Source organism: Salarias fasciatus, chromosome 23 (assembly GCF_902148845.1).
Source record: "Salarias fasciatus chromosome 23, fSalaFa1.1, whole genome shotgun sequence".
Classification (NCBI taxonomy): Eukaryota; Metazoa; Chordata; class Actinopteri; order Blenniiformes; family Blenniidae; genus Salarias; species Salarias fasciatus.
This window is the reverse complement of record NC_043766.1, coordinates 6,774,864-6,796,868: the sequence shown is the minus strand read 5'-3', so window position 1 is coordinate 6,796,868 and position 22,005 is coordinate 6,774,864. Positions and strand designations below refer to the sequence as shown.

Sequence of the window (22,005 nt, the reverse complement as noted above, 5' to 3'; positions counted from 1 at the left end):
CTCTTTTGTTACTACGCCGTTTTGTTGTCATAAGTTTATGAATGTTTCTTTTAGTTGCGTTCAAATGAAAGATCGTCCTCCAGGTAACTGATCCATCACAGCGATATCTCAGCTAATATACATTCCACTAATAGAGGTTTAAAATGCGAACTCTTTTAGGTAATACTTGTTTTTCAAGCAAAGGAAAAGAAGTAAACTCTGTATCACAATTAATGATCAATGAACTTGACGTTGAATTTACTCAGCGTCAACTCAGATCGACTCCAGCTTGGATAAATATATAAGATAGATAAGATAGATTAATGTCCCTAAATACCAACACAACAACACAACACACACACACACACACACTTTTGTGTCTCTTGCATATGTATCCGCACTGTTTACCGACATTAGCCTGCGTGTGTTTTCAGGAGCTGCTTGTCCGAGCGTCGGCTGGTGCGAACAAAGCAAAAAAGAAGAGTGAGGAAGAGGAGGGAGGAAGCACGCAGACAGATGGAAGTGGTGGAGATGACTGCGATGATGAAGATGGCTGCGAAGCATCTGGTGAGGAGAGCAGTGAGTCACACGTGCACGCAAACGCACTGACGCGCGCACAAAATACAGAGCAGCAAACGCGTACAAACGCACACACCCACACATTCATTCATATGAATTGATGCATACTTGCGAGCTTTCTTTTTTTTTCCTCACCAAATAACTTTTTTTGCCCCTATTCTGTCATCAAGCATACACACACTGTACACTGACCCACACACATGCTCACTTAATAATTATAAGACAACGCAAAGATATCCTTGGGCCTGGCGGTGATTTAAAAATGCTGCAGCCTTCACAAATCTTGTGCCAGCAGAGAAATGCCCAGAGGGAGGGATAATACTGAGAGATGGATTCAGCTGTTCTCTCCCTTGCTCTCTCACTTTTTCCATCTCACTTTCTGCTGGCCTTGGCACTTTATTTCCTCCTCAGCTGGGGACAAAGGATGCACCAACAACCGGGTCACTTCCAAAAACAGAAAAATAAACTCTAATTATTCATTTATCTTTTGACTTATTCATAGTGCTCACACTTATACATTATACATGGTTGTCACCGGGTGTCCCTTGGAGCCCGGGGCAATCCCACCGATGTGAATGTCGTTAAGCTCGCTGTGATTTTAATTGCTGATGAGAGGACGTTGCTCTGTGTTGAGGTTTTGGACTTAAATGTAAGGGTTCTGTCCTTGATCTGAAAAACATTTTGGGGTTCAGTTCCTTGTTGGAGTAGAAACTTAGTTCAGCTGTTAACTATTTTTAAGCCGCGCTACTGTTGTGCAGCTTTTGTATTTTCACATGTTGCATGGTTATAAGTCATTAGAGGGAGAAATTTCTTATACTCACCCCTCAAGTGGTATCAATCTATCCCTTTAATATGATTTCTTTTTTTAATTCAGAAAAGTGTGAGTCCACATTGATATTATTTCTCTGGCTCCAATTTCCAGCCTTATCACTTGACCTATCCCCAGTAGCTCTATTAGATAGACGCAATTATGAGACAGTTTAAAGCATCTATGAAAGATAATGCTGTTTCTTCTGACAAGTTCTTGTTTTGGGGGAGGAACAACCCACTGCCAGGAGTTTCAAATCCCTGCTCCGAGTTACAGGAGGTTGATATAAGGACCTGGGAACTGGACTGGTTTGAGGACTGGAGCAGGAAGTGGTTGATCTTTTATTTGGTGTTTTCCAGGAAGAACATTTAAGATGGTATTTCATTCAATAAACTACCTGGAGACGAATGTCCAACCACAAGATATTATAAAGAGATGGATGAAACTATGTTTTTTTAAATCGTGTTGGGACTTAAGTCTGGTAATTGTGACATATTCTGTAGGTGATAGTTTGTATTTATCTTATAGCTTATTTACATTGTTTTTTTCCACTTGATAGCTGCTTACTCCTTGCATTTCACTTCCTAATTTTCATTTGTGTCACTGACATTATTTCTACCTGCCTGCATTTTTTTTCAAATTTCATCCACACAAGAAAAGAAGTTACTCAGTTTTTGTTTTGTCTTGTTTTTTTACGCTCGTTATTTATTAAGTTTGCAATTTTTTTTTTTCCTGAATTAGGGGGAAACCTCTTCCAGAGGGTCTGAGTAATTGACAATATTTGCAAGTTGTAACTTGCCCTCAGAATCGAGGGCAGGACCAAAACTTGCCTGCCTAGCATATTTAAATTACTTTTTGCTGAGTCGTTTGTTGGAGGGATGAAATTCACCCTCCCCAAAAGTATTGAGAGCTATTTTACAGTCACACCAGAAAAAAACATGAAATAATTAAAAAGGGCTGTGAACTTCAAACTTAACAGTGAAACACAAACGATTAGCTTGAAGCTGACTTTCTGTCTGTCACCATACATTGTCTTAACACTAACTTGGTACGGTTTTCTTTCAAGTGATACAACATTTCAATCTGCATCACATTAATGATGTTCAAATATTTAGTTCAAGTAAATATGTATGTATGTATATATATATATATATATATATATATATATATATAATATATATATATATCTATAATATATCTATATTATATATATATACATATACATATATATATGGTTTTTTTTTTGTTTTTGTTTTTTTTTTTTTGATTAACCCTAATGTACTGTTTAGGTCAGAATGGTGCCACTGAGAGAAAAATGTTATGAATGAAATTCTTTTCACCCAGTATAACCCAAAATAGACCAAAATGTAATTATTAGATTATTTTAATTAATTTTTAATTTATTGAAGTTGTTGTACATGTACTATTGCGATACGTGTGCATAGAGTGAGCATATTTTTAAAACAGTCAGATCATACATAAAGCTGATGTCTGTCATAAAGCTGAGATGGAAAACTGATGAAGATGAGTCTGATCGAGAAAAGATAGGGAGATATTTATGTTATTGGTCTTTAGTCCTACATCAAGTTTGCGGCAGCTAAATGTCATTTGAATAATTTGATGAACCAGATTTTTTTATATGACTATCAGGATTTTTTTTTTTTTTTTTTTTGGCTTGTTGTAGCAGTACTTCTTCACATGTAATCTCATACCAATAAAAGCCTGGATCTTTTCCCTTTCATTTAATGAAAGACACTTATTTATTGGGCACACAAGTGAAAAAGTTTCCATTATTTTTCTGCCAAGGCCAAGAACATTCTTCCTGCATCAACCCTTTTTTGGATCTTCTGGTAGCCCAGAAATTGACGTTTTGGTGACAGGGCCTTGATCGTCAGCACATTAGAGCAAAGTTCAAACGCTGCAGCATCCTCGGAGCATTCACTGAATTAAGAGCCTTGCAGCCCAGTGCGTTGGCGATTAGGTTGAGATTTCATTTTCCCCGTTCCGACCCTTTGCTGGTTTTGGGATTTCAGCCGGTGACCTGCTACAAACTCACTTCATTAGCTAGAAGAACACCAGTGCTTCTGGTTTCAAGGATTTGTGATGTACTGCTGATATGGTTGTTGTGTGACAACACCACATTTACTTTATTTTTCTTGGCTAATTTCTTAGCCTTCACTTAATTACTTTTGTGAAACCGTGATTCTGAGAATATTTATACATTTTGTCTTGACAAGCAAACAGCCTTACAGTTTTCGGGCAGCTCCAGTGCCGTGCCTGTCTTTAGTGGAAAGATGTGAAATGACCTTAGCCACCTTTGTGATGGCAAAAATTTCCATGTCATACAAATAGATTGCGCGGGAGTCTGTGGGATCATATTGGTGTCAACACTGAGTTTTCATTTCAGATCAATAAACTCATAACGGCAGTGTTTGTTGGTGTTTCCTGAAGATTTACCAGGTTGAAGATTGGAATTGAACGTTTTACTGTTGACTGTTTTACCGTTGGAGGTCAGCCTGCTCCTGCTTCGTGGTATCGATCGACTTCACTAAATAAAGCAGACCTCATTGTTCTCTTTTACCAGCTCGCTACCAGTGAACAGATTTTGTGTTACTCCCATGGTGCAATGTTGTTGCTCTTGCCAAAGGCAGGATGGAACAGGGTCAGATGTCATCTCTCATTATCTCTGCACGTCCTTGTCATTACTGAAACCATGAGTGTTTGCTTTCGCAGGTTTTAAGGAAATGGCTTTTCCTTTCTGGTATTGTACATGATGTACATGCATGTATGCATGCATACTGCTAGTCATAATAAGATGCCTACAGACTAACGCATGCTCATAATTTTCACCTGGCCAGCTGTTTTGTGTGTTGCCTTTTTTTGAGCTTTGTACAGTCGTTACTCTGACCCGGCCTGTCTGTACTTCTTATTTCTTATATTTTCAGTTGTGTTAATTGTTATTGTCTGTCTCTCTGTACTCTAATTTCATACCACAACCCAGAGACAGGCTCGTCAGATCAATTATGGATTGTAAAGTCTCACTAAAAAGTATGAGTCTTTGTTTCAGCCCTGTGATGGACAGACAACTTGTCAAGGATGTATCCAATGTTTTGCAAAGAATGAGCGTGGTAAAGAGATGAAACATGGAGGTACTTTGATCCAAAGAAAAACTGGTGTTTGTGTCAAATATTGGTGAAAAAACAGAAGGTCATCAAAATGATATGACAGAATAAGTGTTACTGGGTACACCGCTGCCAGAACATGTGGTTATTCCAACACCAATACAGGGCTTTGACCCTTAACAGTGAATCCTCTTCACACAGTGTGCAATAACACAGTCGATATAAAAACGATCTCTGAGGGAAACAGTTGTTAACCCTCGTGGGTCAAAGATTGGTTATGTAATTTAGGTTGCCTGATGTAGTGATGAGAAAATCAAAGGTGCAATAAACAAGGGTCTTAGGCTTAACCTTAAAAAGCAATAATAAATAGAAATAGATTTTATACTGTGTGCTTTAACAAAATCCTAATGTTTTCTTGAAAAAAAAACCCCTCAAGAGCATTCTAAAGTGTTCAGACGGCAGCTGTGTTCATATTACAGAGGAAGGACTTTGTGAGACCTCTCGACAACACATTTCTATCTTCATCTTTGCTTTCATATACCAAATTTAACTTCTCTGAACGTAAGGTATTTGTTGGTACCTTTGTCCACTAACCTTGAAATGTCAGTTGTGAGACAAATAACACCTCCCACTGGGCCTGAAACTGGTACATTGGCTATCTTCATGGAAAATTGCTAGTTGTGATTTAGTAAGCTGGGAGCTGCATATTGGGAGTCAGGATGAGCAAAAGGGGATTTCTCTATTTCTACTATGTCATTTTCACCACATGCATCTGAACAACTCTAACACCGAAGCAAATCAAAAACACCACCAAAGTCAAACATTGAGGCTTTAACTTGTCAGATTTGCCCATATAAAGATGTTTGCCTGTATTTAATTGTGCTGTAAACCAACAGTTTTAGTACAAAGAAAATAACATTAAATGCATGTATACAAGTCACTCCATTGCCTTTAGCAACTGCCTTGTACTGTAAGTGCTCTTTCACTCCTCTTTTTAAACTTCAAACCCACGAACGACTCCTCTAAATTTCAGTCCTGGAAGAAAAAGAAAGCCAAAACAAATCCCTCGCATGATGACTGGACGATGTAGAGGTGCATGTACACATTCATCTTCATGACTGCATATATGCTCTCCATGAGCTTTGCATGACATACTTAATAGGTCTGTAGTTATGTAAATGATACAAGTAAGTCTACAGCATCTCCGTGTGCAATCTGGTGTTCTTATACCAGCTCGGTGGCAAACGGTCCAGTAATGTGTTTCTTCCATGTTATAATGTCTTTCTCAATATCCTGCACAGGGTTCCAGAAAACTATCAGGAAGATGATTTAAGATTGGAAATATTAGCAATTATCAGCTGTAGATATATTTTATGACTAAAATGTAAATCAGAAGCATGTTGCATAATTATTTTCCGCCCTCCCCGACAATTAGTCAGACAATTAGTCTGTGCACATGTTGCATTGATGAAGTGTGGTGTGGGTCAGACTAGTGACTGATTCACTCTTAAGTTCAGATCACGTTTCATCAGTGAGCTGCTGGGCGATGTTCTGCAATCTAAATGTTGGCGGTTTTTGAAATTGTTGATTTATGTACAGTATGATATCCACCAGAAGAACCTCAAACATGCAGACAGCAGCAATATTTTAACAGAAAGCTATTTTTTATGCTAATGCACTGCAGGTTCTGTGAATGTGAATCGATATTATTGCTCCTCAGTCTTAGTTCAGGAACAGCCGGGCATTTTAAATGAAAATGGTAACAAAGCTTCAGCTATGCTTATGCTAAGCATGTTCCATTCCATTCTAATGTCTTTATTTTCAACGTTGCTCACAGTTGATCTGAAATCCTCCACCCCACTCTCTCTCTGCCTGACATGACAGCTATGTGCAAGGAAAAAAATGAAAAAGTTTCTTGTATTGTATTAATCGTATTGACATGTGGGATTAATGAAGACTGCGGAGGTGGCACAGGAGAAGTGTAGGATGAGAGGGAGAGGTGTGGTACCAAGCGGTATCAAGCCAGGGGAAGAAATCCGACTCTGAAATATAATCCTCGTGGTTTTATTATGTGGGCCATTTAACAGTGAGAAGTTATTTTAGTCATGCTGAGACAGTATACAGTCTGTTATTATTTGATTTAAGTCCATTTTCCACATCAAGGTGCACTAAGCTCAGCCCAGAGAGGAAGAATCATTTGGCAAACATTGTTCACAGATCAAAAACAAAGAAAACGACCAGCCATCCCAACTTTAATACACCTGGCTTCAGTTAACACCGTTTGTGCGATTTCATTTATTATTTATTCTTATGAAGGAGACAATGAGGACCAGACACACCGACAATCTGGTTTTGTGCTCACAAGCTGTGGTAAAGTGATCTGTAAATTCTCACAGCTAAGAACACTATTAATCAAAGTCATGTGAGTAATTTTGCTGTTTGAATCAGAATTATATGAACTGAAATACTTCTTAGTGAATCAAAAGCTTTTTTTTTTTTTTTTTTTTTTAAATAATTGATGCATTTCAAAAATGAGGTACAATGAAGACTTCAGGATGTAGAAATGAAAATAAAAGCTATAATGAATAGAAGGGAACCATGGACGTACGCAAACTTTAGACATTGTCAGAGAAAGGTGCTTTCCATTCTATGCTGAAGCGTCTTTGAAGGCCTTTGATAGAATTCATAAATATTTTATACTTATAGCTTTCTACTCATCCATCCTTCCTGCTGTGTTCAATATATGGATACATGGAGCGAGAGCCAATCCCAGCCTATAGTGGGTGAAAAGCAGGGTACCTCCTGTTGATTATCGGGCAAACACAGAGAGAGACACCATCTCACACACATCTATTGCCCCTAATAATTGAAGGTACGTATGTAGGAGCCCAAAACGCAAACTAACTCTTTAGACCAAGGGCCTGTACCTGGAATCAAACCATGCTCTCCCCTTGTTAGGTGAGGAGTACTTTCCACTACAGCACACCTGCCTTTCTATCTGCTCTGATGCATTTCATTGTGTTGTAGGGGAGTATTTAGGCTCCTCCGTAAGTGTTCTTTCTTCGTTTATCTCATTTTACCTCTTTCTGGATTTCACAAAGATTAAACAAATTGATTTTCTCTCCTCAAACAAGCACAATCCCTTCTTTCACTGCCCATTCTCCGATCTCTCTGCCTCCCCAGACGTACCCAAGTTCTGTAACGTCAATAATGTAAATGTAATCACAGCTTCTCTTCTCTTCTCTTCTCTTCTCCTTCTCTTCTCTTCTCTTCTCTTCTCTTCTCTTCTCTGTGGTGGATTTGGGGGTGGGGATGCTGTATCCTCCAGGTATTTATGAGTCATATCACAACCACTAATGTGAGTCTGCAAAACACCGAACCTCCACCAACACCTCTTTTTTCCATCAGACACCGGCAGGCTGGTTTTCTCCTCCTCTTCACATAATTTGAAATGTATTCAGGAACTCTTTGTATCTTTTCCAAGTCTGAGGGGGTATTTGTGTGCGAGTGCATCTAACAGAATGTGTGAATCTACTACTCGCAAGAGGCAATCAGTTCCTGTAACTATGGTTACCAGGTGGTCTGCCCTCCCATGGGTTCCCAATTGGATGACAGTGAGGAAAGAGGAAGAGAGAAATGGAGGAATGGAGAATGGGAGAGAGGGGTGGAGAGGGGAGATTATAAGCTGAGTAACGTGTATTTTCTGCTTTGTGCTTCCTGTGTCACCTCATTGCTTTTCCTTTTCATAGTTAAACTCATCTACAGTTTAATTTCCAGTTAAAGTGTTGTCATTCTTTCAGGCTCTTACCATAAACCCACAATAAATAATAGACACACAACAGGATATTGTGCACCATAGAACCATTTTCTCTTTATTGTCCTGCTCTCATGTATCTTCCCTCCATCATCCCTGCCTGGCTCTGCCGGCCTCCCCCCTCTTCCCTGGGGCCAGATTCACAAGGCCTTTAGAAGCTATTTCATCTTAAAGGGAAGGCCAGTGTTTTCCCCTGCTTAAAATGTTGCCCCCTCCGCCTGAGGACAGTTTGATCTGCATTCGTAAGCACCCACCGCTGTCTAAAGGGAGCCAGAAAGAACAATAAAAAGTCTGGCGAGGCTTCTAATCTGCACTGGTGACCATAAAAGTTTCCCACAGCGGGCCTTTGGATGGAATTGATCAATGCAATAAAATGGAACTGCTTTCTTTGTACATGCATGCACTGGAGAACATTAGGGTGTAAAAACATGAAATGAATGCAGAGATTACCTGATTCAGCAGCTTTACCCTGGGAATCCAAAGCAAAGCATTTTCCTCGTCTCACTCTTCATTTTCACCTACAGTCAATAGATCGCTGATATGATGTTAAGTCTAATGTTCAAACTATTAGGGTTAAGTCCCTGTAAAAACATATGAAGAAAGACACATTGATGTTTAAACAAAGCGTAGATGGAAGTAGATTTGTTGATGCATTTTCTATTTTAGTTATTGTTCATGTTTTCATTTGTTACTCAGAAAATCTGCTAGAGTATTACAAGATTCAACACTTAATTATTCCATCTAGAAAAATCAATTCTAAATATTGGCTTTAAATGGAATTCATTGTGCTCGTCTATTTATGAATTCGAATTAGATTATTACTAGTTTTTAATGTTGAAAATAATAAAGTCTGTGGCTAAACTATGATAAAGTTAAATATGATTTTTGTGGTTACTATATTAAGGTGCTGTATTGACACTAATAATAGCACTTTGAATTTTAGTTAATGATATTAATAGGTATTAAAAAGTGCTTTATTCAGGTAACAAATAAAACCTGTGCTTTCAGTTTTTAGCAAAGTTAGTTTTAAATTAACCTCTTCTGGACTTCAAGGCAAAACACAGTTGAGTGGTCAAACACATTATGACTTATTGCTGTCTTGAAGCTAGGAACTATAGTTGTGGGATTCTGGTTGTGTTTTCAGTGCAGTTCTACTTTTAAATGAGAAGTGGATGATGAAAGGCATACTTTCACTCATCTAATGAATGGTAAGGGTTAAAAGATTGAGGTGCTGCTCACAGCCATTTGTAGTTTTGTGTAGACTTTATATCTACTGAGTCTCAGTTAATATTCCTAATGAAGATAATTAGGACAAATCAGACTTCCTACAATTTGTAATGATCAAATCTAATAATTTCACAGTCAGAAATATTTTATATTTAATGCAATATCTATTGTTTTTAATGCAACAAGTAGTTTTCCATCTGTATCTTTTCATCTTTTTTTTCGTTCTTGTTGTTTATATCACTTTGAAATCACAGCTTGAGGTATATAGACTTTCACTGACTCACACCTAAACCCACATGGAGAGAAATTCAAGCGATCTGCTCACATGCTGTGTGTGTGTGTGTGTGTGTGTGTGTGTGTGTGTGTGTGTGTGTGTGTGTGTGTGTGTGTGTGTGTGTGTGTGTGTGTGTGCGTGCATAGTTAATAAGCAGCGATGTTAAATGATGAATCCTCAGGGTAAGAGATGTGGCTCATTAAATAATTCTACATTCACTTTGCCCCACTCCCTCTGTTCTCTCTCTCCTCTCTCTCTCTCCTCCTCTCTCTCTCTCTCTCCTCTCTCTCTCTCTGTTGAATTCAACCAAATGATAATAATGGATCTCTGTTTTGTTCAGCATTCCCACAGAGATGAAAGCATGAACTTCACATGAGATGCTGCACCAGCTCGTCGTGAGCACAGTTCACACCCTGTGTTCCACCCGTCAGCCTACCTGTAACCTTCAAGCATGCTTCTACCGCGGTCCTCGTTTGCTGTGTTTATCGAACTGGCTTCATGTCTCTACACTTACTCAGACGGGTTGCAAATCTCATTAGACAGCACTTGGTAATTAGTTATCCTATCTGCAGGGATGTTGTTCTTCCCATACCTGACCTTTTGAAGAAGGCTTGCTGCCCTTGCTTTTTCTGGTTGCCATAGAGCAACGCCCTGATGTGCTGCTGCCTTCAAAGAGCCGCCCTGCTCATCCTTTCTCCAACCTCCAATCAGTCAGTCTTCAGCTCTTTTTCTTCCCTCCATTGTTCCTCCAAAGGCTTCATGATTCCTCTGGAAGCTGATTAACCTTGCAGGCGCTGACCTTCAGAAAGCACTCCACAGCAAGTCATGGCGTTACCTGCGATTAAATTTATTTGAAAACAAGCAGCCGGCATTAACGTGGTTATTGCTCTTTAGTACTTGATGTTACCGCTCGGTTAATTCAAGATCACTTGAGTAGATGATGGAGATGCCTGTTAGAGGGAATGACCTTACCCGTCGATGACAATAATTGCGCACGCACGCACGCACACACACACACATGCCACACACACACACACACACTAGATTCGTGGTTATTAAACTGCAGACATCACAATTAGCCATCCATAACTTCAATACAGATAATTTGCTCCATCACAGCATGTAGGCTTAAGTATGTAAGCAGTCGTAAAATATCTCAATCAGAGCAGCTTGTGCTTGTGAAACTGCATTTTGACATTGAATACATTAAGAAAATATTGATTATTTTAAGTAAGGAACTACAGTTATAGTATTGAGTGCTGCCTTTCACATCTTCTCTGATCAAAAAGAATCTCCACAGTGTTTTGTGGCATAACGTGACTTCAGAGGCACCAAAGATCAGATTTACCTGAACAGCTACTTGATTGGCTGTAACCAAATTAGTTGAAACAGTTAATTTCAAGTGTGCTGCATCAATGGGGATTTGAAATGATGTCATGATTTCACTATTGTTTAATTCATCATCCAGAGAAACCTGTAAGCTTGGAGGTTTTATCCCGCCTGGCAGCCATAGACACCACAACACCACTGTGCTGAGCCACAGACAGGCGTAATCATGGCAATCACTTTAGGTTTTGCTTTTTGGGATAGTAGACATTGCCCTACTGTTTAGCTCTGCTTTCCAGAGATTGGTAACCATTGACTGAACAGTGTAGCATTATGCTCAATATTCACAGCTATGCAATCAAATTACCAGTATTTCTAACCCACTGGGTGACTGCTTAATATTTAATTATTTTTTTGTTCTATCATCTACTCAATGTTATGCTGATATTAACACTTTTTTTGAAGATTGTGCTGCGCAACTCTGGCCTTTTTAACATTTCATTGCAGAATGAGTATATTTATTGCCGCTATCCATAATTGATTTTTTTGTTAGCTGTGAAAGCTTATTAGCATGCATATTAATAATCATCTAACATTATTTAATCATCACATCATCACCGTTGTACTTTTTTTTTTATTATTATTATTCTGTAAGGGTTTGAAGGAAGATATCTGTGCTTATAGAATTCATGAGAGCCAGGATGCCCTAACGTACACGTTATTGTCCATGACAGTTGATTGTGTGCCTGCTCTGCCAGCACATCTGCTAAATTGAAGTCAATGGCTGGAGATTGAACAATAAGTAATTTCATTCTGTGAGGGTAATTGGAGTCCACAGCAATTTACTGAAAAGAAATCTGCTCTCAGCTTGAGTTGAGACTGGGTTGTTGGGTTTTTGTTTTTGTTTTTTTTTTGGTTGTTTTTTTTTTTAACCACCATGTGCTGGATGTGTAAGTATTTTCTACTTAGCTGATTCTTGAATGACAAAGTGAAAAAGTGAAATGTCTGTATGAAAATAAATATGTTTGTTTAGCAACTATTTTACAAATGATTGAGCCAATGCTTTGCAGATAGTCCCATATTTACTTGTCTAAATTGAAGGTGTCTCATTTTTATGATGAACTGTAACTGTTGTCCTAGAAGAAGGCATCAATAATTTATCTATTGTGACACCTGTCAGTCATAGTTTTTTTTTTTTTTTTTTATGGTTATTAAAGCAAGTTTAGAAGCACATTCAATTACAATAATCAGAGTTCCTGGAAACAATAAAGTTTTGCACTTCATAGTAATCAGTACAAAAGTTTTAGCTTGATAAAAAAGCTCTTAACATGATTCCCTGTGAAATTTCCTTCAAAATTTTTCCTTTTACATGAATTTAACTTCAGTGATCCTCTCCAAAATAGTCATTGTCTGCTCTCCCTTTTTCAGCAGCCTGAAGTCTTCTATTTATCACTGTCACTGCCGCCCGCATAGCACATTAAAGACTCATGAAAACGTTACCACAAATTACCCATAGGGGACACATGGGTGATTTTAGCATCTATAGATTCTTATGATAATGAACAATTTGACAGGACATGCCAATTTTTTTTTTCTTCTTTCGTCTTTTACGTCCAGAAATAAGATGCCGACTGTGAGATAATTTACACAAAGTCTGCAGGAGGCTGTGAGAACAATGTGTTTTCATTTCCACTTTAACAAACTTTGTTACTATTTAATTTGAACATTTTGGTAGAAAATAAAGTGTCTTAATGTGAAGTGTAAATCCAAAGACAGATTTTCAAAAACAACTAATCTAATATAATTTATGCAAATTTTAGGATCTTGATAAGCAGTTTTCCCTGAGATTTGCTATGTTGTGCCAATGTTGTTGTTTTTTTTTTTTTGTTTTTTTTTTTTTACAATTTTTAATATTTATATTGTTTTTGATCCGCATTAATGATCTTGAAATACCACAGACGGATAAAAGTTTCACCATATTCTGACTTGAGAATGTGTTTTATCATTGTCTTTATTCTGGATAGCTGCACTCCAGTGATCTGAGCTTCTACCATTCTTCTTAGAGTGTTAATAAATACAGGGTGGTCCTTTGTCCTAGCATTGTTTTTCCTATCAGTATTGGAAATTACTGATACTAGGAATACTCTGGCCAGTTTTTGTGGATGTCGATTTACTCCTGGTATCAAACTGTCCTGCTTCCCCGGGAGCGTCTGTGACGGGATGGATTGTTAAAACTCCAGCTGAGGAGGAGCGATGCAGACGCCATCCTGAGCATGGAGCAGCAGAGCAGCAGACTAACTTTTCACTCCAGTCTTCATGCATTTTGTGGACCTGGAGAAGGTGAACAGCAGAGTATATTGTCAGGGGTGTTCTAGGGGTTTGTGGTACCAGGGCTGCTGCAGGCTCTCCCGTCTCTGTACTACTTGTGTGTGACCTCTATGTAAGCCAAAATCCAAACGTGGATGAGGAGTGGGCAGGGCTGGTTTACGAGGCTAGGTAAATAGTACACCCCTGGTTGCTCCCCTCCCACTGGAGGCCCACCAGGTCCTGGACTTAGCCCAGGACTTACTGGAAATATTTTTCTCCCATACTTTAAAGACCTTGACTGTAAACAAAAGCATTTTCTGTGTGAAAGTCAAAGAATTGATTATTAAGTGCTTGTACATGTTTTTGTTTGTCTGTTTCTTATTAATTTTTAATCTTTTTTTTTTTTTTTACTCGCTTAATTTCTCAGTTTTTTTTTTTTTTTTTTTTCTACTTCATGTCTTTAGATTTTGATTGAAGTTTTCTAATGGCCTAATCTGCAGCTACTCCCATCATGCTCTTTCTGCTTTGTGTGTGTGTGTGTGTGTGTGTGTGTGTGTGTGTGTGTACGTGTGTGTGTATGTGTGAGAGCGAGAGTTTCCTCCCTGGGGAACTGAGGCTGAAGTAATGAAATGCTCATTACTGATTCAGCTGGAAATGCTTGGGATACATTTACACGCCTACACACACACCAGCTATCCAGACGCTCTTCAAGGTCACCTCGCATCATTTGCCCGTGTGTTCGCTTGTGTGTCTTTGTGTGAACAAATGTCTGTTGTATACACAAACTGAGAAACAACAAGATTGGGCATAATTGGGCCCTAAATTGACAGTTTTTGCAGTACACTACAGGCATCTGACCAGACACAATCATTAATGCTGCCTGTCTTTTCACACACACCACACACACACACACACACACACACACACACACACACACACACAGAGGGATGCATCCTCACCTTTGCGTTCACTTCAGTTTTCAGCTTTCATCAGCGCACGCCTCTCTGACAACTGGTTCATCTGCAAACATACAATTATTTGATCTTCATGAGGTTACCCTCTGCAGCAAAGCATGCTGGTACAAATGACACCCCTCTTTGTCTAATGCATTCATATGCATTTGCTCAGTTATGCTTTCAACTCGGGTCAGGCTGATCAAAGGATAACTAACATGTTTCTTTGACAGATGCTGTGTTTATGGACACACACGACACACACACACACACATACAGTCCAGTGTACCATTCTTGAGAAGCTCTGCTATCACTGGGCTGTTGTTTCAGATAGCCAGCTGGAGGAAGGCATGAAACACACACTCATTCTGTTGTTTGGGTATTTTGGGCTTTTGTCTAGAATGAATGCTTCGCTTGTTAAAAATCAGCCAGAAAAGTTTGAAAAACAAGGACTAAAGTACCACAGGTGCAAATTATGGTATTTGAGTTTCAATGACCCACCTTATGAAATGTTCATTTGACTTCTGTACCTTTTATCTGGGCTAATGCATGTTTTATTTAACAAAAGAAATATAACATGCAATGGTGGGACTTGATAAACAAAGAACATTTCATACATAAAATCCATTTGTGATTAATTAATCACAATTAATCAAATTTCTTTCAGATCTTAGTATTTGATGAAATCTTTTTGATCAGATTTTCAGATTTTGCCGTATGTGGATTCATAATAAAAAGACCTACACATGCTTACACAACAAAGTATTATTTCTAATATCAATGATGATGTGTTATTTAAATATACACACTGAACAAACCTATTGTTAGTTCTGCTTTCCAGGTTTACAGCTACAGATTTAACTTTGAAATGAAAGCAATGATTAGTTAGCCATGCAAGGAACTTCCACAGGTGCACTGAGAAATATTCCATGTTATATTCCTTATTTGATTGTCAAAATTAACTTGTTACTGTAAAATGCCATAAATAAGTAAAATCTTACTGAAGCTCCTACAGCTGTGTGCTATCCTATAAACAAAGCTGTTTGGTGTTCATTTATTAAAGTAGGTTGTCAAAGTGTCCTTGAGCAGGACAGCCAGTCCTAAATTGTGCTCCCAATGGTGTGCATCCACCTTGCATGGCAGCCGTTTCCATTAGTGTGTGTGTAATGTATGAATGATTGCATGTGCAAATGGGAGAATGTGATTGATCATGTAAAGCACTTTGTAACATAGGTGAAACATCCAAGTCCATAAAAAGCTGTTATTTTCAGCCTCAAGACAACACAAACCTAAACAAGCATCTAACAATAGTGAGGGATAACATTCTTTGTGTTCTTTTGCTACTTTAACTCATTGTGTTGAAAAAAACAGACTGTGAGAAAAAGAACTGAAACTGTAAAAGCTAACATGCTTGAATATTAAAAGTAGAAACACAATTGAATAATTATGTTAGTGATCACTGTGGAATAACTTATTAGTTAGGTAGTAGGAATGAGCGTCGTACTGGACTTAGCAGGATATTTTTTGAGCTGGAAAATATTTTCACATATTTTTTCTGCAAAAGAAACTGAAACAATTCTTGTGATATGTGCAAACTGATGATGAGGATACGTTTCACTGGCTCGCAAACTGAAGAAATGGCCGTTCAAACAGGAGAGTGTAACCAAGAGCACATAATTCAACATAATATTCGTGTTGACAGAAGAAAATGAAGAATTCGCATGTCCCCACTCTACACAGAGAAAGAATTAACTCAGCCAACGAAACCAAGGTGGATAAATAAATCGGACTATTAAAAGCCATGGGTGGCGTTCTGCCTTTTTATCATTTTCAGTTGTGCGGAGCTGATTCTGTGAAGCTCTTTGGTAGTTTTGAATAAAAAATGGGTCATGTAATTGGAGAATGCCTTCCACTCCTGTCTGCTTGGCAATGTGAGGAAAAGGATCACAAATGACAGATAATTCCAATGGTGTTCGTCATCAGTAACCTTTGTATATTATATAAGATAAAACTACAAAAAAAAAAGAGTATAAAACAGTATAATATAAAGACTTTGTGCCATTTTATATTGTCAAACTAAATTAAATCTAATTGGACTTTTAGGTGCTCATAAAAGTTACCAAAATAGTAATTTAATTGTAGAATAACAACTTTAAGTGCTAATAATAATTAAGTATTCTCAGAAGTTAAGAAAAAAAACCCTTCTCTTTCATTGAGTGTGCACGTGTGTGTGTGTGTGTGTGTGTGTGTGGGTGTGGTGTGTGTTGTGTGTGTGGTGTGTGGTGTGTGTGTGTGTGTGTGCAACATGCACTTGACAGCCAGTCTGTTTCCCTCGAGTCACCGCTCTTCTGATTTATGGCCCTACTCCACCTGCCTGGGACCCTGACTGTCACCCCTGGGTGAATGCTTCGCTCCGGTCCGGGTCCATTTTATCTTATCATTTTCAAAAAGTATCTAAATTACAAGTCAGCTGGAGAGCCGACGTATTTATTCGCTGGGAAAGAAGGGCATGATGAATCACTGCCTCTAATGTTTTCACCACCCCTTCTGCAATTACTGTACATGCTCACCGTTTGTCTCGCGCCTTGTAAACTGTCAGCTCAGCTCCTGCAGCGAGGCAAACTGTGCGTGAATGGAGCCGTTTGCTGCTGGTGTGCTGGAAGGCTCCGGAAAGGCCCAAATGTCTGAACGTCTGCAACAGCACTGACCTGGATACTGCAATGCAATACTGCAGTTCACTGAGAGAATCCTTTAAATGTCATTCCTGAATTGCTATTATCGCACACGCGCACACACGTGTGTACGCTCACGTGCACGCTCACACGCGCGAGTGTGTATATGCATGTGCGCACACACGCTCGCACACACACAGAGGCCTGGAGATGAGTGATGAACAATGCCATCAGACCTACTCATGGGCTGGGTTAACCTTTACTGAAATGAGTAATGAGTGTGTGTGTGTGTGTGTGTGTGTGTGTGTGTGTGTGTGTGTGTGTGCGCGCGCACGCGCATGTGCTTGCACGTGATTGCAAATGCATTTTGAGCCAATCTGCCATATGTGACATGTTTTGGATTGTTGCTAAGAGACAAACATCCTGAAGGGCATGTAGGAGGAGACAGCATGTTGCGACCCGCTTCAGGAGATGCGCGTGCACGTGCACGTGCACATGGCAAGCACATGCACATACATCACCAGTGGAGTGACACTGAGTCAAACAGCCAGTCCCAAAACGCATTTTAATGGTTAAGCAGTTTGTTTGAATGGGCATCCTACCTCAGGCACAGCTGAGGTTGCTGTCGGTTGCTGTTGTTGCCACAGTTGTGTGTTGTGTGGCAGTATTTCCTCAGTGTAGCAAAGACTCAGTGCACTGGTTGTCACTTTAACAGTACTCTCTGCTGGTGCTCAGTTCAATTCAGTTTCATTCCTATAGCGCCAAAATCAACACAGTTAAGAAACTTTTAAGGAGGAAAACCCAAAATTCCGCTTGAGCAAAAACAGATGAAAAAAAACTCCTTTTAGCAGGAATAAACCTGCAGAACCAGACTCAGAGGAGACTTTCTGCTGTTCTGTTGGGGGGTAAATGGTTGGAGTAAAAATTATTGATTCCCATAACATGAGACCACAACCTTCTAGATTCATCAGGAAGGTACGGGGAGGGGGTGTTAATAACTTTTAAAAAATATTAATAGCAGCAGCAATGTTGTCCACATCTTCTCAATAACTCCAATTTCAAACTATTTGGTTGGTAATATTTCTATTGACATTGAACTGAACAACTCTTAAAGACGTTGCATCACAAAGTAAATGTGTACAGAATGTACTGAATGAAATATACCTTCAATAAGGAGGCTCGGTTTGTCTGCTCTGGAGAGGACAAAATTTATGTGCATAATTATAATGAAACACTTATCAGAATCTAGATCAGACTTGCCAGAACCTAACTGTTGCCTTTATTGTGGAAGTTTCAACTTTTTATGGTGGTGAATATCGTGTATCCATTATGGTTTGGCTTCTCTGCATATTTTCTCAAATCTCAGATGCAAAATGGAGGCTTCGGCCTGTCCTAAATGTAATGAACTGTAAAGTCAATGAAATTATTTATAACTTAAATACGTCAATCAGTGCGGAATGTCAGCTTGTCATTTTTTTTTTTTTTTTTGGTTTTCTGTGTTTTCGTAATCTGGTTTCTCATTTTAAAATCTGGCTACAGATTGCTTCACAACATTTATATTGTTTTGTTCTTTTTTCTTGCTTTTATTGCCTGTGTTGTGTCAAAACTCATGTATGTATTGCTTTTGTTGTGTACAAAATGAGGGAAACTACAGGAAACTGATTTCACATGTTAAAGTGATGCAAGTGTTTTTTTTTTTTTTTTTTAATCTAAACGAGCTCATCATAAGAATGCAAACTGGTTGACAACATAAAGTAAAACATAAACATAGAATATTTTATTAGCATTTTTCATAGAAGAGATTAATTGACAATCATTTGATTAATTTCTGTGCACCACGCGCTTTTAAAATTTTCACTTTCGATGCAAACAGATGACGGAAATATAGCCCAACATATAGTGTCCCACATCATTCCATGCTCTCGTGTTGCAATAAAAGACACAAACCTGGATGGTAAACACTCACCCTCATCAGCACAGACAGACAACAATAAGAAAACATCTTGTACTTTGCAATACAAAGGGTTGTCAAAGTAGTTTTTTTCAACTTTTGTGCGGTCTGCATATTTTGCCATGCTTTTGTTGTAGTGAAAATGTTTTCCCTGCTTCCTTTCTGTCGATGTAACTGTGAAATGTAATAAATGTGTGTGTGTGTGTGTGCGTGCATGAGTGTGTCAGCATTATTAGACCTGCCACATTCCTAAGCAACTGAAAGAGACTCTTTGTCTATTGTACTGCAGGACAATTTCTATTGTAAAAGACAGAATCAGATTTCGTCCCAGACAGGTGTGTATGAGTTTGTGTTTGTGCCAGAATATGAACGTGAGTGAGTGAGTGAGTGAGTGAGTGAGTGAGTGAGTGAGTGAGTGAGTGAACGAGCGAGCGAGTGAGTGAGCGAGCAGGGCTGCATGCAAGTGTGTTTGTGTGTGCGTGTGGGTGCACTTGGGTGTTGCGTGTGTCTGTGTGCATGTGCATTTTGCTGGCGGCACAATCTGTCTCCCTCCCATCCTAATCCACTCATTTACCTGAGTTTCTCCCAGGAGGAGCCTGGAGTCTTGCCAACACACACACGCGCACCATAAGAAAGTGTTAGAAGCAGCTGGTTGAGTCCAACCTCGTACTCATTAAGTGAAGCAACATTTTGCACACACATCTGCGTGTTTCAGTGTGTTTGTGTGTGCAAGGTAACGCGCTCACACTGTGTGATGATGTGTGTAGGCAGGATAAAATCCATAAATCTTTCAGGTCTAGACGAAAACAAAACAGCCAGAAACTCTGTAATTTTATTTATTTATTTTTTTTTTTTTTTTTTTTTGCAATCCCAAGATTAAAAACAGAAAGTAAAAATTACTTGAACAGTTTTCCCCTTATTTGTAAAGATTTTTCCACCAGACTTTCCTGTAATGATTTGTCTCCTGAGATATAGAAATTCTGTAAAACTGAAATCATATGTGTTTTTATACATTATATGTTGCATATTCTGTATTTCAGGGTATTTTTTGCATGGAAGTGTGAAAGGATTTGTCAATATTTGCATAATACTTAATAGCTCATCTCTCAATTTATTAGTTTTTTGTCTTTTGTTATATTTTTTTTTTCAGGTGACGAGACTGATGATGCATCCAGTGGCCGCCAACCAGGCAGAAAACATGTGGCTCCTCCCCCTCCTCCACCGAGACGCCCCGCCCCTCCTCGCCACAACTCACCTCCAGTAGGTTAACAAATAAACAACTTCTAATAAAATAAACTGACTAACAAAATTTTACAAGATTCCTGCAGATAATTTGTTGACAGACATGGCAAAAGCATCCTCAGTTGCAATAAAAAAGCCTGTCTACATGGGAATGGCTCCAACCGTGTGTGTGATTGGAGGCGGATGAGCCAGCAAATCCCAAATGTCAACATGTGTGAGATTGAGCGAGAGTTATTTAGAAGGATCTGTTTTTGAAAACCTTATTGATCTCTGCTGCCGCCCGTGCCGCTTTAGGGACGGATCTGTGGCTCTGCATCAGTGTAGCTGATTTTGCAGCCTAAATCTCCACCTGTTTTTCAATATTTTTAGATTTATTTTACACCCTGATTTCTTTCGCTCCATGCTGCAATGAGCTGCTTTCATTAGTTACTGAGGAGCTGCAGTGTAATCGATCAGTTCATCGCCTACTGACCTCTTTCAGACAGATGATGCAACATGATAACACATCGCTCATTAAATAGTCTGCCCTTTGTGACATTTACCGTGGGGCGCACCACCACCACTTGTTTTCTCTGAGGTTTTGTGCAGTATATGCCATCAAATCTGCAGAAGAACAGACAATCCAGAGTGTAAAAATAAGATAAAATTAAAAATAAAAAGAAGAAGAAAAAAAAAACAGAAGAGGGGTGTGACTGTCAGAGTTGGGGGCTGATTATAATGTATTGCTACAACATATGTGGTGTGCCACATTTTGACAACTAAAATGGAGAAATTAGTGTTTAGGTTCGTGTTCGGTTATATTTTGTCAAATTGTGCATGGATTTAGGACAATAGAACCACAATCAACAATCGATTTTGTTCTCATTAATTCTCTTTGGTTGCATGGATGCAGTGCTAAGGATAAAATTTCAATACCTTCGTTTACTCTTCCAACAAATTACACCTATTTTTTATTGTCTGTTGGATAAATAGAAAAGATAAAAGAAGAAATAAAAAAAGAATTGGAAATTTATGACATGATGGCCTGTTTTTATTTCAACCATTAAAAACATGCACCAATAAAGATAAATATTGGCTTCAAACCAAAAAATAAATAAAAGAAAGAAATACAACAGCACATACAAAGACCACATAGACAACAAATAGATTTTAAAACTAATCTGCAAACTTGCTAGAGGAGATAAGAAAACAAAACATCATTGGTTCATAGATGCTTTTAACAGTACAGTATGGTCCCAGACGTTCTACCAAAAATTATTATTATTATAATTATTATTCATTAATCTTACTGTTCAGCACAGGATTTCTGTATAATTTGAATTTATTAATTTTTTCTTGATTTTGGGGAACTTTTAGGGATTCGGTCCAATAAACACCACTTTGCTTTTTCATACCTGTTGTGCAATAAGACTTTATTATTTCTTATTGTCTTTTAGGTGTCTGTTCAAGGCTCAGCGCACATGATAACCGTGGAACCTCTGACCGTGGTGACCTTGCTGCTCCTCATAATTTTACCCTGGAAACCACGCTGACCATGAAGACTCACATCTGGATACAGACAAACATGACAGACGGTTAAAGAAAGCTACACACTGTGCATTTTGTGGTGTTGTGAAGTACTTGAAGGTTCAGCTTGGCTGCTCTGGTTATTTTTTGTTATTTTTTGCATGCGGCCGAGCCGGTGGGTCAAGCTGTTGGTTTTACATAGCTGCGGGTGGGCAGTATTCATCTTTATATTACCTGTACTGACC

At 38.7% G+C, this 22,005-nt stretch overlaps 1 pseudogene; it reads left to right on the top strand.

Moving 5' to 3' along the window:
- Positions 1–21,786, top strand: part of LOC115381992 (glypican-5-like) — a 54,760-nt pseudogene extending 32,974 nt beyond the window's left edge.
- The last annotated feature ends 219 nt before the right edge of the window (positions 21,787–22,005 follow it).